Below are 4,362 nucleotides of genomic sequence, written 5' to 3' on the forward strand. Positions count from 1 at the left end.
TATTATTTGATCTTCTTATCATAGCTCATCAATCCACAGCTCTCATTTTCCATATGATGCAGCAAGACATGAAGAAAGAATATTTTCAATAGAATTATCATATCCCTTAGTCATTCTCAAAATGATGGATTAATAGGAAATTAGACAAGGGTTGGTAAATAGTGGAAGAGCTATACATATCCTGTTTACAACTTCAATTAAACACACAAAATACATGTCTAGGAGCTGAAGGGATAGCTCAGTAGTTTAGTGCACTAGCTGCTTATATAGGTGACCCAGCTTCAGATCACTGCACTCACATGGTGGATCATAACTATATCTCTTGTTCTAGGGATCCAACACCTTCCTCTGGCCTCTATGGATATCAGTCATGCCTGTGGTACACAGACATGCATACATATAAAACAATATTAAAATGATATATAGTTCTATTAGATAAATTATTATACTTTGTGGTATAATCATGAAGTTGGATTTGGAAATGATGTATAGAACTTATATACGTAACATCACATTTCACCAGTTGACTTTGTTAACATTGACATACGCAATAATCTTTGGAACGAAGGTCACAATAAGCACACTGCAAGCTGGCATATCTATCAAGTTGGACATAACAGCCAGAACTCTAACAAAATTTGTGAAATCACTCTATCTTATCCATACACTGCCAAGTAGAGAGCAATAAAACCATGTCATGTACCTATCTCTTCTGACTCCCTGCAACTGGAACTAGATCATAATGGTAGCAGTAGTACCGTTTAGCTTCATATTGGCAATATGACCAAACAGATGGCTAACCCAAAGGACATTTTCTTCGAGTAAATTTTTTAAATAAAATGTTAAATTGAAGAATGTTATGACAGTTTCAGAAGGAGAAACAACCAACACTCAAACTACTGTACAGGAGACTCTAACGTAAGCTCAGTTGGGGCTTAAGAAGAGAAAACAAGAAGCTTATATGCTTATCTTCAAATACCTTGAGTGAAGGGTTTTGCTTGCCAAAACCCCTTCATTTAAAACCACAAGAAATTATGTGAAAAAGAGGCAACTAGCCTATTAAAGAGTTGTGGGATGGTATATGCAATATATATTCTTTTGATAGATGAACATAGAACATATGCTTATAAGCAAGGAAGTATTATAATGTAACTATGCTTCTAATTTATCAAATCATAATAATTCTCAAAGATCACCATGAGCCAGCCAGTTAGAACATATATCCAGATTAATTTGGATAACACTGATTAGTATTAATGATAATGAGCTTTATTCCACTATGAATGTGAATCATGAAAGTTTAATGGAAATAGAAGACTTCCTTACTATCATATTGGGAAATAATAAGCTGTGCTAGTATTGTAGATTAAAACACATAAGTAAAGAAATGAATCTTATGGCATTCAAAAAAGAAAATAATAAACCATAAATGTGGTTATATTTCTGAAATAAGAAACTAAAGATGATTTTTCATGAATAATTATGAGAAATCCAGGTAGCATTAATAACACATTTTACCTTGTCCTCAATATTTTTATGTAAATTTATTTTCTTATTATTGTACATAAATTAATGCCTAATATAAAACTACATTGGGTAGATCAAACAATATCAGCTATTTTAAAAGAAAGAACTTTAATAGGATACAAAGAGCTGCCTCATATTGTGTTTGACTTTAATTATACTAAAGAAAGAAAATGTGCTTCCTGGATCAAATAAGGCACCCTAACATAACCTTGATCTAGGAGGGTATTTTTAGATAAAAAGCCAACTAGAGCTGTTTCATGTTGACAAAATGAACTTTCAATTAAAGCAAACTCTAAGCATGTTATGCCCTAATGATCAAACAGAAACAGGGCTGTTAGATGTAAGAATCCAAGTGGTGCCTTGAAGGTACCACAAAGAACCCCAAGAACTCTCAACAGAGAATGTCAGGGTATGTATAAGATAAGTCTTAACTGGAAAATCCAACCTGCTGGGGAATATCTTGAATAACTTATAGGCCATGACTAAGCATTGACCTATATTTACATATAGTTCACTTTATAGTTATTACACATATATTAAATGAGCCATTTCCACTTCCCATAGCAAGCCATCAGCCTTGATGTAGGTGGGTTCTCCCGGGGAATCAATATTTGTTCAATCACGTAACTTAAAAAAAATGTGGTTATGTCATCAAGATCTTGAGATTTCCAAGTAACATAGACATTGGATACAGTACTCCATAACAAGATACCACAGATCAGGCCATTTGAGCTAAAGAAGCTTGTTACCTCAATGTTTTGGATTCTAAGATCCCACGATTGTTTTGTGCTGAGAGAACTCTGTCCTTAGTCCTCAGAAGACCATCCTGATTCTGCAACATGGCAGTGTTAAAGTGCCCAAGAACCTGAAATAAAGTAGGATATGGACCATAGGGGAAAACTTACTACTATTTTTTTTTAATTAAGTCAAATAATTTATTAGTACACAGAACGCTCCAGAAAAATATTGCTTTGTGGTCTGTTGGGGAGTAAAGGCAGTGCATGTACTTGGTGTCTTCAGTGTGTACTTCTAAATCCCAGCCCAGGGGTGTAGCCCTCATTTTCATAGCTGGAGAATATGGTATTGCACCAGGTGGGTGGGGCAGCCCTGCTACTCATTTTCAACACTGAAGCTCAAGTCATTCCATGGTTTTCACTTCAGTAACTCAATAAGTGGTGAGCTCAATGTACCCTCTAACCACAGGAGCAGTGCCTAAGGAACCTTAGGTCCCCACATCCCTGGTCGGCGATGGAGGAAGGGCAGGCCAGGCAGGCATGAGGCACAAACAGTCTTTATTGGGTTCACACCAGGAGTCCATTGGTCTTGAGGACCTCTGTGAACTTGCAGATTTTCTTCTCCACATTCTTTTCTGCCTGTTTCCGTAGCCTCAAGAGCTGCTTCTTCTTCCTATAGTGAATCTTGGCCTTTTCCTTCCGTTTCTCCTCCAGAGTGGCTGTCACCGCCTGGTACTTCCACCCGACCTCATGAGCCAGACGCCCCAGGTAAGCAAACTTTCTGGTAGGCTTCAGCCGCACAACCTTGAGGGCAGCAGGGACCACCATACGCTTTTTCTTGTCATAGGGTGGAGGGATCCCATCCAACACTGAGGCGTTCCAGGGCAGCCTGGCCTCTCTTGGTCTTGTGGGGCAGCATGCCTCGCACAGTGCGCCAAAAGATACGGCTTGGGGCTCGGAAGTGGTAGGTGCCTCGAGAGGGGTTGGTATTCATCCGCTTTCGGAGAAAGGCCAGATACTTTAACTTGTTTCTGTAGAAATTTCCAGAAATGTTGATGCCCTCACAGCGTACAACCACTACCTTCCGGCCCAGCAATACCTGCTTGGCCACAATGGCCACCAGGCGGCCCAGAAGATGGCCTCGGCCATCCAATATTAGAACCTGTCCCTCCGCCATCTTCGGTAGCCGCCTGGGACTACTACTATTTTTTTAAAGTTAACATCTACTGCAGGGAGACACTTTTTGATGAGAGTTAAGTGATGCATTGATCTACAAGTATAGCAAAGTTTCATGTTCGTCCCCTATCATCTCTGTATAAACTATGGTTCGTTTTCCCTTCCTCTGCCCTGTCCCATTACTAGAACCTCTGCAGCTATTCAGATTATAGTACACATCTCAAAAAGTTAGAAGCTATGATATGTAGATAAAACTCATTCAATATTTGTCCTTTTGGATCTGGGCTACCTTGCTTGGGAAAATTGTTTCTATATTTATCCATTTACGTTCAAATTCTGTTGCTTTTAACTGCTAAATCATATTACATTGTGTTGATGAACATCTAGGATGTTTCCCATTTCTGACTGTTATGAACAGATGCATGCCTGAACAATATATCTACAGTAAGATGTGTTCTTTTAGATGTGTGCCTAGAATGGTAGAGTAAGATCTTGTGAAAGATTAATTTTTAGATTTTAAAGGGAACTCTTCACTGATTTTCCAAACTGGTCTTACTGGTTCCCACTTCTATTAGTAGTGAATAAGTGTTTTTCTTTCTCCACATCCTCATCAGCATGTGCTGTCATTTGTTTTAATTATTGGTTTTCTTTTCCTTTTTTAAACTAAATTATTTATGTTCCAAAGGTTACCTCCCTTTCTGGTCATCTCTTCATACCCTCCTCTTTGCTTTTGAGAGGGTGTTTCCCACCTCACCCACCCATCTCACCTGCACCAGAATCCCCCTTCCCTGCAGCTTCAAGTTTCTACAGGATTAAGCTCATACTCTCCCACTGAGGCCAGACAAGGCAGTCTTCTGTTACATATGTACCAGGGCCACTTACCAGCACATTTATGCTCTTTGGCTGGTGGCTTAGTCACCAGGAG

At 38.9% G+C, this 4,362-nt stretch overlaps 1 pseudogene; it reads right to left on the reverse strand.

Moving 5' to 3' along the window:
* Nucleotides 1-2,802: 2,802 nt before the first annotated feature.
* On the reverse strand, nt 2,803-3,438 carry LOC114628122 (annotated as a pseudogene).
* Nucleotides 3,439-4,362: the final 924 nt, after the last annotated feature.

Source organism: Grammomys surdaster, unplaced genomic scaffold, assembly GCF_004785775.1.
Source record: "Grammomys surdaster isolate TR1022 unplaced genomic scaffold, NIH_TR_1.0 264, whole genome shotgun sequence".
Taxonomy (NCBI): domain Eukaryota; kingdom Metazoa; phylum Chordata; class Mammalia; order Rodentia; family Muridae; genus Grammomys; species Grammomys surdaster.